This window comes from Dromiciops gliroides, chromosome 3 (assembly GCF_019393635.1).
Source record: "Dromiciops gliroides isolate mDroGli1 chromosome 3, mDroGli1.pri, whole genome shotgun sequence".
In the NCBI taxonomy this organism is placed as follows: Eukaryota; Metazoa; Chordata; class Mammalia; order Microbiotheria; family Microbiotheriidae; genus Dromiciops; species Dromiciops gliroides.
The window spans coordinates 670,491,315-670,504,071 of NC_057863.1; the positions used below are offsets into that span (position 1 = coordinate 670,491,315).

General features: G+C 53.7%; 1 protein-coding gene across 2 annotated transcripts in view; it reads left to right on the forward strand.

The window, feature by feature from the left end:
- LOC122745488 (glutathione hydrolase 1 proenzyme-like) overlaps nt 1-12,757 on the forward strand; it is an 85,572-nt gene that overhangs the window by 580 nt on the left and 72,235 nt on the right. The window contains exon 1 of one of the 2 annotated variants that reach the window (XM_043990813.1): nt 6,717-6,879. The exons of the other annotated variant lie outside the window; for it this stretch is intronic. The gene's annotated coding sequence lies outside the window, so the exon portion shown is untranslated. Of the gene's footprint in view, nt 1-6,716; nt 6,880-12,757 lie in introns of those variants that run through there. 2 annotated transcript variants of the gene reach the window in all.

Genomic DNA, 12,757 nt, shown 5'->3' on the forward strand with positions numbered 1-12,757 from the left:
CATGTGTACCCCAGATGCTCCTGCCCCTAGGGACTCTGCCAGGACCTGGCACTGGCTGCCACCTGTCCTGAGCTTCGAACAAAATCAGCTGGCTTCTTGGGGTAGCAGGTGCTGAAAATTGGCCCAGGTGCAAGGAGCCCTCACCTCTAGGGGGCATCTCAGCCCAGTGACCTCACTTTCTTCCTCTGCAGGGTGGGGGCATTGGGTTAGATGGCCCTTTCCAGGTCTAGTTCCTGTATAAAGGTACCCACAAGTGCAGGGGCACTCCCAGGAGAGCTCCTGAGACCGGTCAGCCAGCAGTAGGCTGGGGCTACTTGGAGAGGGAGAGGGCAGCCTGTGCTTGCAGTGTCAAGGAGGGAGGAGAAGATAAGACACTTCCGAGACTTCCTGAGTGGCCTTGAGCAGGGGAGCCCTGGCTTCCCTTCTGCCCTGCTTGGGTTAGGGAGGCGCACCGAGACCTGGGCCCTGATTCAGGCTCATGACCCCCCGGCCACAAAATGGGGATGAGGATGCCCGAGTTCCCATGGGCCAGGTCAGGCTGGGGTCTTCATCGTCTGCCGTGGGGCTGCTGGGCCTAAGAAGCCTTGGGAGGGAGGTGGAAGGAGGTTATGAGAGCGGGGCCTGGCTCTGCCACTTGTCATTTGTCACTTGTGTGGCTTTGGAAGGTGCCTGCACAGCCACAGGCTTTGGTTCCTTCCCCTAAAGTTGGGGTGGGGTTGCTTAGAACAGGGGATGTCGGGGCTGGGCCTGACACTGCTGCCACCTCTGCCTCTGCCACAACTGTTGGCACAAGGTCCTCCAAGGGCAGGGGAGGCAAGCTTTGTCTCCCCATGCCACGGAGGGCAGGCGAGGTCTCCCTCAACTCTGTGGTGGGGCAGGTCAGTAATGATGGGAGGTGTGGTACACTGGTAAATGTTTAACAACCAGCTTCCCCAAAGAATGTGTATGAATAGCTCTCTAGTGGAGTGTCCCAGAGATCTGTGCTTCCTCCCCTGACTCCCACCCTGTGGGTTAAGGCACCTGCCCCAGCCACCTTTCTGAGCTGGCCCCGGGCGGAGCCATCGGCGCCCCGGTCTGGCTTCCCAGGCGGGGCTAACTGGGTGGGGGGTTAGGGGCACCTGGGAGGGGGAGAGGGGAGGCTGATACCCGTCTTGGGAGACCAAGATGCTCTCGTTCTGGGGGGCGCAGGAAGGGGCCTTGAGGCAGCCGCCCTTTGCCTGGCTCTGTCTGTCTCTTGCTCCCGGGCCACGCCCCTGATAGAACTACCCCGCCCCCCATCCCTTCCTGCTGTCCTTGGTGCTGGTCCACAGCCCCTCTGGGGTGCCTTCAGACCCTTCAAGGCCCCTTTCCCTGGGCATTCAAAGCCTTCGTGTGTGGCTCCCGACCCCCTCTGAGTTCCAACCAGGTGGGCACACGTTTACCCAGTCCTGGGTCCCTCCCCTGCCCTCCTTCCCACCCTTGCTGCAGTTAAGCAGCTGGCCCAGGGACTGTGGGATCGTGCTGAGAGGGAGACCAGGGATAACCCAGGAGGGCTCCTGGAGGCAGCGGCATGCAGCTGGGCTTTGAAGCGTGTCTGAGTGGCTTTGGACAAAGGGAGGGGTGCATTCTGGGTAGAGTGGTTCCCTGGGGGCAGGATCCTGTCCTGGGGACCTTAGCTCTCAGGCCCCTCCCTGCCAGTCAGCATGTTGGACTCACCAAGAGCCCCTTCTCCCACCCCTTGGCCAGGGTCAGGGGTGTGGCCAGCTGGGGGGAGGGGGCAGAAGGCTGGAGGCTTATGGGCTTGGCCAAGTTTTAGGAAACCCGTCTCTTCTTTCTCCCCAGCCAACGCCCTGCCAGTCGGCCAGGAAGGAAGGCCGGGCCTCCCTGCTGCTGTCTGGACTTCAGGGCCCTGGGCCAGGGGTTATAGCAGGCCCGGTGGGGAGGCAGGAGGCAGGAGGGGCACAGGGCCCCCAGTCATCCCAGAGGCCCTGCCTACAGATGACGCATGCACGTGTGTGTGTGGGTGTGTGTGTGCGTACACGTGTGCTGCACGGTCCCTCTGAACGCCACTAAGGCAGACTCTCCAATAAGGTCCGTGCCCACCCCACGGAAGAGAAGGCAGAGGTGGAGGGAAGCCAGGCCACACTGGCTTGAGAAAGGGCTGGGGCTGGGGCTGGGGCTGGGACACTCAGAGAGGACTGAGAGGGGGCTGGCCCAGCCCCTGGAGGGGGCTTCTTGTCTCACTCCGAGGGGATATTTGGTTGCCCATCCAGGCTCCCCCGCAGGCCTTGACTAAGCCACCCCCCACTGGCCATGGCTGGACCTTTGGGGCAGCTCCATTGATGTGAGCTGCTTCAGAGGTGACCTGTTCCTGCCCTTTGGGCAGAAGTAAAGGGAGATAGCCAGGGTCACTGCAAGTTCTGTCTAATGCTGGCTATACTAAAGATGTGATGGGGAGGGAGATTTGGGCCTGTGGGGAACAGCACAGGCAAAGGCACAGAGATGGGAAATGAAGCAGCGTGTGTGTGTGTGTGTGTGTGTGTGTGTGTGTGTGTGTGTGTGAGTGAGTGACGGAGAGAGACACACAGAGAGCCAAAGCCAGAGGAAGAAGAGGAAGGCCCTTCGGGCTGGCTCTCTGAGCCTGAGAAGGGCAGGGATGGATAAGGGATCATTCTGCACTAAACAAGAGTCCTGTGGGCACAAGCTTTTCGCTCTAGGAGAGGACGAAATATTTGGTGCTAAAAGTAATAGGGAGCCTTCATGGTTCATTGAGCAGGGACTTATAGTCTTCGGGAAGGCGCCTTTGGCATCTGGGTGGAGGTCGAAGTGAAGCTCTGCAATGGCTATGGGGAGACTTGGGGAGGAGCCTGGAGAAGAGGGGAGGGGCCACAGCAGCCGGCAGCCGGCCTGACTTTCAGAAAAAGGAAGAGATGGACTTGGTGAACTCTAGGCTGGGAGCCCAGACCTGAAAGTCTAGAGTGTGTGACTAAAGGGGAGGGACACCCCAGGAGCCAGCCCATGTCACTCCAGGCAAGGGAAGGGTGCAGCTCTTGTGGAAAAGGAAAGACGGGGTACAGGGGATAGGGGCTGAGACCTGGAGGGATGACGGTCAGATGCAAAGTGTGGGCATTCCTGGTCAGAGGAGGCGGGCACGGCCGGCGGGCTGGGCAGTGCCCTGGGCTGAGGGTATTGGAGGACTTCATCATATCACTAAGTGTGTCTAGGACTCAGAGCTGGCAGTGGGGGCAGCGGCCCCCACCCTGGAGGACAGTCAGTGAGCAAACAGACCTAGGTGGGCCACAGCATCGGGCTGAACTTCAGAGGGCGAAATTAGGAGGAACCACGGAGATTCTCCATGAGTTTGGAAAGTCATTTCCCAGTATGAGATAGAAGAGGCCAGTTGGCAGCCCAGTGCAGACCCCGTCATCCTTCCTTCTAAACCCTCCCCTCCTGTGAAGACCTCCACAGCCCTCCCAGTTAGCCATGCTCCAAACCCCCAGGTCATCCCTGGCCCTTCCCTCTCCCCCAAGCCTCCTCCTCTCACCCGTCCCTCGCCCCCATCCCTCTCCCCCATCCCTCTCCCCATCCTCCCCATCTCTGTCCCTCTCCCCATCCCTCTCCCTATCTCAAGCCTCCCTGCTCCCCACGCTGTCCTCTTAGCTGCCATGATTCTCCTCACGCACGGACCAGGCCGTCTACAACCATTTCACCCACTGCTCCGGAAGCGTCTGCGGGGGTTCCCCACAGCCTTGGGGCTTATCCATAGAGCCCTTCCCATCCCACCTCTAGCCTCCATTTCTAGACTGGTCCCACATCCCTCTGCCTCACGTGCTCTGTCCTTGAGCCAACAAGGCTGACTGGCCTTTTCCTGTACTCTGCGTCCCCTCTGTGGCCTCCTCAGGCCTTGGGCAGGGATTGTCTTCTGTCTTCACCATGGTCTCCTCCGATCCCCAGCTCTCCTCCGGGCTCTACTGGGGCCCCACTCCCTCCATGAGGCCTTTTCTGGGCCATTCTTTCTTTAGGGCTGTGCCCCCAAGCACAGTTACTTGTGCTCCCTTCTTTAGATCAGGGACAGAGTTCCTTTGTGCCCCCAGCACTCGGCACAAGGCCTGACACATGGGAGTCTGCTGGAATCGAATGAAGCCAAGGAAAACCTTACCAGGGCCTCACCTGGGTGACCCTCCCTTCTATGAGCCCTGGGCAGTGATGAGGTCGCTGGCAGCAAAGGGAGCAAGGACCATTACAAAATCACACTCTTTCAAATTCTCTAAACATTAACTTGTTTTCAAGTTTTTGGTGTGAGATCGTTGACCCATGATGGAGCTGAGGCTAGCCAGGGCCAACTGTTCTTGGGGAAGCACAGGGAAAAGGGGCCAAATTGTGTGTCCACGGGCCCCTTGGTCATCCTGCCACACCCTGAAGATGTGGAGTGCGCACAGGACACCCTCCACACTCAGTCTGCTTTGACCTTGGCTCTGGGCACAGGCAAGGAGGGAGAGCAACAGCAGTGGGGAACTTGGGCTCAGCTGGGAGCAAGGAGAAGGTCAGAGGCTGCTGGGTTACTCCCAAGGCCCATGCCCCAGGTCAAATCATTGGAGACTTGGTCTTAAAGCCCTGAGTTGGCAGAGCACCCGATGGGGCCTTGAGCAGCAGGACAGGAACAGTCACCAGGCCCTTGCAAGGAGCTCCCCCACCCCCACCCCGGCTTGGAGCTGCAATTGGGCAAGGCCTACTGCCTGAAGCACAGCGGCAGCACCTCCTCTCTGACCCTGTAAGAGCCTCCCATACCAAATGCAACCTCGATAACCCCTGTTCCCTCTAGGCCAGAGGTCTTAATGCAGTTGTAGGGCATCTCCCCTTCCCCCAGCCACTTCCCTGCTACCTGATTGCATTGGTAGCTGAGTCCTCAGAGGACAGCTGACCACTACCATTCTTGGGTTCTAGGGGTAACACCAAAAGGCTGTGGTTCTCTAGTATCATCACTCGTGAGCCCCGACCAGTGTGATTCCCATTGATGATCAGCCAGACTCAATGAGCTTTTAGAGTATTTACTAAGCTGGTATAGCAAGAATAGTGGTTCCCCAAAGTGGAACATCACTCTCCCCTTGCCCACACGAGGTTCCTGGGGAGCAGGGGTTCAAACTATAGTAGAATGATAGTGAGACACATGGATAGGAGGAAGCTCGTGTGGCAAAGGGCAGACTCACAGTACTTGGTTGTGAAAGTTCTCTCTTCCCTTCATGGACTCCTCCTGATTTTCCCCTGCGATGCAGCTTTCTATGGAGCTCCAAGGATGGGTGCCTTGTAGCAATTCTGTTCGGTTTGTTTTGGGCGTCTCTCAGCTCCCAGTGCAGAAGCTACCTCCAGCTCCATGACAGGAACTCCGGATCTTCCAACTTTTCAAAATCCACAAGGTCAGAACCTGATTAACTGTGACTCAGGAACCTTGATTGACTTTTCTCAAGCCTTATCTTTGCCTTTGGCACGTCTCACTCTACTCCCAGCTGCATGTGTGCTCTCCTACTAGTTATGGTCCATGAGGATGCGGGCAGGGACAGGGGGTTGTGCTCTTTCCTCCCCAAGGGCAGTTCACTTTCAGGGGCCTGAGGTTCTCTCCTTCTAAGTCGTTTGGCTCTGAATTAGCTTGTTGCTTTACTATGCAGCCCAAGAAGCATGACTTGATCTCCAACCAATCACAAGATCCTCTTAGATCAATTAAGGGCTTCTTCCCACCGAGTTTCCTTTTGTTTGAGCCACATGCCAACCATGTGCAGCGATCCTGGGGGGCCTCTTCGACTAATTGAGGTGCTCTTCTCCATCTCTCCTACGTCTCTGGGTGATCTCATCAGATCCCATGGATTCAATGACCATCTCTCTGCTGAAGAGATCCAGCCCCGACCTCTGCTGACTGGGAGGTCTTCATCTCCAAGCAGATGTCCCAGAGAGATCTGAAACTCCTTAGGTGCCAAACTGAACCCATTCTCTTTCCCTCTTCCTAACCCCCCTATTAATGCTGAGAACACTACTCAGTCAGTTGGTATTTATTAAATGCCCATCACATGCCAGGCATGGGATTAAGGGCTGTGGATGCCCAAAGAGGTGACAGTCCCTGCCCTCCAGGGCTCACAAACGAATCAGTGGGTCTTCTAATGGAATACCACCACCTCCCCCCACCCCATCCAAATATGCTCCCTTCTCTCTTGACACTGCCCTGGTGCAGGCCCTCGTCCCCTCATGCCTGGACTGTGGCAATTGCTGAAGGGGGGGTGGTCTGCCTGCCTCAGTCTCTCCTCACCCCCACAATCTGACCATGTCACCCCTTACTCAGTACTCTCCAGTGGCTCCCTATGGCCTACAGGAACAAATACAAAATGCTTTTTCTGGCACTCAAAGCCCTTCCTAACCTGTCCCCTCCTCCCCTTCCAGTCTTCTTAACCGTATTCTTGGATCCAATGGCTTGGCCTCCCTGTTGCTCCATCTCTTAGCTCCGAGCATTCTCTCAGAATGTCCCCAGGCCCTCTGCTTTCCTTCTGCTCCAACCTTTCTTCAATCCCAGTGAAAAGCCCTCCTCTTCCAGGAATCCTTCCCATCCCCACCTAATTCCAGTGCCCTTTGATGCCAGAGGCAAATAGAGAGCTGGGCCTGGAGTCAGGAAGAGCAGAGTTCGCATCCTCAGACAGTCACTGACCTCAGACACTTACCAGCCATGTGACTCTGAGCAAGACTCTGTCCGCCTCAGATAATTATAGCACTGACCTCCCAGGGTTGTTGTGAGGATCCCATGAGATCACATTGGGGCAGCTGGTGGAGCAGCGGGTAGAGCACTGGCCCTGGAGTCAGGAGGACCTGAGTTCAAATCTGATCTCAGACACTTGACACTTACTAGCTGTGTGACCCTGGGTAAGTCACTTAACCCTCATTGCCTTGCCAAAAAACAAAAAAGTGAGATCATATTTGTAAAGTGCTTAGGATAGGGCCTGGCAGACTATGATCTCTCCTTGTGGGTCGGGGGTGGGGGGTCAGCACTAATTCTTAGGCAATTATTTTCTTCAGAGAGCTTTTGTATCCCCCTTTCCATTTGGCTTTTCAAGCTGCTGCCTTTTTTCTCATGACTTTCCTGCATCACTCTCATTTCTCTTTCCATTTTTTCCTCTATATCTCTTTCTTTGTCTTCAAAGTCCTTTTTGAGTGCCTCTATGGCCTGAGACCAATTCATATTTTTCTTGGAAGCTTTGGATGTTTCAGCCCTGATGTTGCTATCCTCTTCTGAGGGTGCACCACGATCTTCCTTGTTGCTAAAGAAACTTTCTATGGCTCTCAACTTTCTCTGCTTGCTCATCTTGCCCATCTTTTACTTGACTTTTAACTCCCTCTTACAGTGGGACTCTAATTGCAAGCTACACTGTCCCAAGCGTTTCAGTTTAAGGAGAGCCAGGTTCTTCACTTGCCTGGCCTGTTTCCTGGTCCAAAGATAACCTCAGGCCAACTTGCTAATTAAGCAGACAGCAAAACTTTGTGTGCTGTGGTTGTTAGCTGATGAGCCTGCTCCCCTCCGCCACCTGGGCCACCACTACTCAAGCCTACTTCCTGGTTTCCAGCAGGGGCAAAACACCTAAGTTCTGCCTCAGCACCATCAGACACCCCTGTAATCTCCCCCCTACCCAGGGCTCAGCCCTCTCATCAGACCGTGAGCTTAGTTCCAGATGACACTGGCGCTGTGGCTGATTCAGAAGCTCCAGGGGTCTCTTTCCCTGGATTGGCCTTCCTGGGACTGGATCTGTGTCAAGGTGACTGTGGGGTTGGGCTCCACTCCTGCCCTGGCAGAGCAGCCCCATGTTGCCGAGCTTCTAAGCTGTCTTTGGCTGGAAAATGATCTCAGCCTGTTATTTTGGGGTTTTTCTGCTTCAGGAATTGTCCTATGGTATTATTTGGAGGTTTTTTGGAGAGATCGTACAGTGAGTTCCGAGAGCTTACTGCCTTTCTTCCACCATCTTGACTCCTGAATGCAGTGTTAGATTCAGGGAACAATTCAGTCCATTGGCTGAACATAATAGTCTGTGGAACAGGAAGTGATGGGCAGCAAGCCTGGGATGGGTTGGGGAGAGGCCTGAAGTTAGGTTGGCAAAGGCATTGAATGCCACACAAACAGAAGAGGTCATATTTGATGAAAACATAGCCACTGAAGTTTCTTGGGCAAAGGAGTGACATGGTCAGACCAGAAGTGGGTGGTCAGATCTGGGCTCTAGGGAGGTCATTCACTGTGGCAGCTCTGTGGAGGGAGGATGGGGATGAGAGGCCAGGAGACCAATTGGAGCTCTTGTCGTGGTCCTCATGAGGTGTGAGGAGGGTCTGAAGGAGTGTGTGTGTGGAGAAAAGGGGTCGTACCCAAGAGATGTTGATAGGATAGAAACAATGAGCCTTGACAACTCAGTGGAGCCCTGGGTTTAGGGTGAGTGAGGAGCCAGGATGACTGGAAGGATGGTGGAGAAGGTGGGGGTAGGGAGGGTTTGGGGGCTCTATGTTCCCTGCTTATGTCATTCTTCCCCTCTATCAGATTCATTCTGAGGTTTTCTTGGGGCCCTCTCTGGATAAGTGAGCCCCTGAGGACGAGGGATCACAGTGGCAAAGGACACTTCTTTGATTTCTTTTCCCAGTTTTTGATGGTGGAGGGGGCTCTCTTGCCTGGCGGAGACGTAGGTAGAGGGCCTCCTCAGGGGTGACTCTCCCGATGTACACCACCCCTGGCTGCTTGGCTTCCCCAGAGAGGTGGCCTTTACTACTCCAAGGGTCCTAGGGGTAACCCTGTGGGGGGCTCCCCTCCTGAAGAGGAGCTTCCAAGCCTCCCCACCCCCTGGTCTGGTTTCCCCTAACAATCCATCCTTAGATTTAGCTCTTATAAAGTATCTCTTGATTATTCTTGTGGAGAAGATGGAGAGATGTGGACTAGGAGATAACGCAATTGTGTTAATGTGTTAATGATGGTTCAATTCCCAGCCGGCAGAAGGTCTTCAGTGGAGGTCCCCAGTGCTGGGCTGTTTCACAAATTTGCCAGTGGCTTGGATCAAGTCACAGAGGGCACATTCATCCAATTTGTGGATGACACCGAGTTGGGGTGAACAGTTAGTACTCCAAATGCTCTTGATTGGCTGGAGCCTTTGGCTGAATAGAATCAGATTGAATTCAGTCAGAGTAAATGTTAAGTCTGGTACCCTTGTGCTGTGTAAAATCAACTCCACTAACAGAAGATGGGCACGTATGGACAGACCTCAGCTGTTTTGAAGAGGATCTAAGAATTTCAGTGCATTCTAATCCCAACATGGATCAGTAGTGTGGTATGGTACCATCTTCCCGGCAGTAAGAAGGGGACAATCCTCCATCTTCTGCTGGTTCGACTCGATCTAGAAGATGGGCTTTGGTTTGAGGGGTCATGTCTTAAGAAGGACATTGGGAAATGGCCACACCCTGAAAGGGCAAGCAGCACAGTGAGGGACTCGGGTCCGTGGCAAATAAGGGCACGTGATGGCTGTGCTCAGGTAGCTGGAGGGCTACCCTGAGGAGCAGGGACCCTGCCTGCTGTGCTGGCCCAGGGGCAGAACCAGGAGTATGGGGGAGCTGTCAAAGGGCAAATCCAGGCAGGGGATCAGGAGAAGCTTCCCCCCAATCGGGGCTGCCCCAGTGTGGAGGAGGCTGCTGCCTCTAGAGATGGTGGCCTTCCCCACCTGGGAGGTCTCCAGGCAGAGCCTGGACCGCTGCTTGTCAGGCCGCCGATAGCAGGAATTTCTCCGGTATGCAGGTTGTATTCGAGGCCTATGAGGTTGGTTCCTTCCAACTCCCAAGGTCATGAATCAGGAGAAACAGAGGAAGGATCCCAGCCCTTTGTGATGACCTCACCTGAGGCCATGGGCCGGGCCCTGAGTATGCCCCAGTAATCTCCCCCTCCCCCAACCTCTTACCTAGCTTTTTTAAAATATGGGAGACCCACGGTTTGTCCATCTTCCTGTGTTTTCCCACCAATTCTTAGAGGGCATGCTCCTCCAAGGGGCAGAGGGCACTAGTTGGGAAGGATGGCTAAGCCACAGCATGGTACTTGGGCTTCAAAAGAAGGCACAAGGTTAAATTGGTGACCTTGCATTGTGATGCCTACTTCATCTCAATCGTCAGCCATGGTGGCTGTTGTTCAGTTGTATCTGACTCTATGTCACCCCATGGACATTGTTTGTGGGGTTTTCTTGGCAAAGATACTGGAGGGGTTGGCCATTTCCTTCTCCAGCTCATTTTACAGACGAGGAAACTGAGGCAAACGGGTAAGTGATTTGCCCAGGGTCACTTGGGTAATAAGTGTCTGAGGCTAAATTTGAACTCAGATCTTCCTGACTCCAGGCCCGGTGCTCTATCCACTGTACCGCCATATATTGTATGTTTGTGTAGAGAAGGAGAAGGGAACTAACATGAAGTGCTTTACCAGTACCCACTGGAGTGCAGACTGCACAAGCTATTATGACGATGACTGCACCCTTTCTGGGCTCTCATCTGAGCACTTCTTGTGACTCCCCTTCTTCCTTATCTTATGTTGTCTCTACCCGGCTCCAGTTTCTTCTCCCTTCTGTTTCCTTTTTGGGGCCAGGCACTGCACTTGGGTGTGAAGGCCAGCAGAGGTCACTGTGGAGGACAATCAAGATGAGGAGGACTTCTGCCCACTACCTCCACCCCACGCCACCCTCCCCACCCCCCAGTCTCCTGGGGAGAGTGGGTGGAATTGGCTGCACCTGACTCTACCCACAGATACCAGCCCTGGCCCTGAACTTCTTTTGAGGTTCCCATGGAGGAAAAGTGAAAATCTCTGGTACATAGTGATCTGTCTGTTTAGAGATAATTAGATTTGTTCTTCATGATTTTAGTCTAGGGCAAAAGTCCCAGTTCCACCTGCCTTCCTTTTTCTACAAAGTTTTTTTTTTTTAAGTATAAAATACAGATCAAAAATAAAGTCCATGAATTCTCTGAGCCCCCGACACTCTATTGACTGGCAGACAAGCCAGGAGGGTGAGCTCTCAACCAGCTGAATTCAGTGTTTCAGTGAGGCACAGATTTCTACCCCCGCTCCCATCACACTCATTATTAGCAGAAATGCAAATTCAGGATACCAATAAAAATGATCTTATCTTTATTTAGTAAGACATTATTTCAAGATGTAAATAACCAGGAAGCAAAACTTAAAATAGCAAAGAGCCCTTACTATGGAACCCGTCTGTATCCTGATGCAACCTGCAATAAAACAAAAGGGAGGGGGCAGCTAGGTGGCGCAGTGGATAAAGCACCGGCCCTGGATTCAGGAGGACCTGAGTTCAAATCCAGCTTCAGACACTTGATACTTACTAGCTGTGTGACCTTGGACAAGTCACTTAACCCCCATTACCCTGCAAAAAAAGAAAAAAACAAAACAAAAGGGAGAATCGAGCCCCATTCCATGGGCTCATTCAGTTCCTCGGCATCAGTGTTTGCCAGGGGAAGGAAGAGGAGTCCTCCGATCCAAGCTGAGCTGGTCTCCTGGAAAGCTTCCTCCATTTGCTGCCTCTGTGATTTCCCTCTCTCCAAATCCCACCCCGTTCTTCTCTCTATCTCTCTCCAGAGAGATTCCAGCAGTGCCTTGGTGGCCCAGTTCCAGTCTGGAGGTCATGTCCCCTCTTCTTTGACAAGGTTCAGAGTCTTTCACAGCCCAGGCTCCTTCACAAGGCAGCCAGTCCAAGCCTTGGCAGAAGAAAGACATTCTGACAGTCCTCGTTAGGTCTACTCCATCCCTGACCAGGAACCTGTCATGCTTCTTGTTAAAGCAATGCACCACAGTGTCAGATTTCATTCTCGGAGACCATAGTCTTAGCCAGTAAGATTAGAAACAAGACCCTGGGCAAGTAACTTAACCCCAATTGCCTCACCAAAAGAAAAAAAAAATCCAATTCATGCACAAGTCACACACCCTTGTGATGTGATTGGGCCTCTTCAGAAACAAGCAGGATTCCTTTCCCAAATCTGCTTTTTTCTTTAGTCTGCCATGGTACCCCTAGGGTCTTCAGGTCCTTGGCCTGGACTTCTTCTTCTTTTTCTTTTTTGGTGGCCCAGGGTCACATAGCTAGTAAGTGTCAAGCGTCTGAGGCTGGATTTGAACTCAGGTCCTCCTGAATCCAGGGCCAGTGCTCTATCCACTGTGCCACCTAGCTGCCCCTTGGCCAGGACTTCTTAATCATTCCTTCAGACTGCCTCCTTGTGCCCAGATGAGTCCCCAGAAGTAGGGAGGGGTGTCCATCCATCTGCCCACTTTTCCTTTCAGTTTCTCTGATCCCTGGGAAGGTGATTGTTATCTCAGTTGTCATCAGCTTGGCAAATGCCTTCTACTTAGCAGGACCACTTGACAGCACCCATGACTGGCTTTTATTATTTCTTTGGAGGACAGACAGCTGCTTCCTCTGGACATCAGTGAGCTGGAGAGGAAGACAGAGGAGGCAATGAGTGAGATCAATTGAAAGAGGCAGGCTTGTTTAGCCTGGAGAAGAAAAGGCTTGGGGAGGACTTGGGGCAATGGGAGGGAGGCTGGATGCAAGAACTTTCTCACAGTGAGAGCTATCCTAGTATGGGAGGGACTGCCCCTTGAGGTGGTAGGTCCCCCCTCCTTGGAGGTCGTCAAAGGCTAGATCCCCATTTGTTTGGGGGGAGATTCTTGGAGGTGATGAGAGACTCCACTGGAGTTGGGGCAGGGTCAGAGGAGAGGAGGGCATGCATGAGAGAT